The sequence below is a fragment of the Brassica oleracea genome, chromosome C3 (assembly GCF_000695525.1).
Source record: "Brassica oleracea var. oleracea cultivar TO1000 chromosome C3, BOL, whole genome shotgun sequence".
Taxonomy (NCBI): Eukaryota; Viridiplantae; Streptophyta; class Magnoliopsida; order Brassicales; family Brassicaceae; genus Brassica; species Brassica oleracea.
Genome location: NC_027750.1, coordinates 22,395,972 through 22,396,422, shown reverse-complemented (window position 1 = coordinate 22,396,422; position 451 = coordinate 22,395,972).

Here is a 451-nt window from a genome sequence, read left to right as displayed (position 1 = left end):
TTGAACAACACCGATTTTTTTCTGAAGACAATTTGAATATCGGAACGGGAACTTGCCCATTGCTTTTAATATGTAACTCGCTTCTTGAGCAAATATCCGGCAAGTCCAACCTCGATTTTATGTTGTCTTTTGTCTTCCCTGGGACATTCAATATTGTATTCATGATGTTCTCAAAGAAATTCTTCTCTATATGCATCACATCAAGGTTGTGGCGCAGAAGGAGATCCTTCCAATATGGTAACTCCCAAAATATACTCTTCTTGTGCCAGTTGTGATGAACACCGTAAGAATCAGGCATATTACGAGGGACATGCCAATTACCACCCCAGCGAACTGTTTCGTTAGCTCCGTAGTAGTCGATTTGCGCTTCAATTTGTTCTCCAGTTAGATATGGAGGAGGAGTGTCTCTCACAACCTTTTTGTGCCTAAACAAATTCTTGTTTCTTCGGTA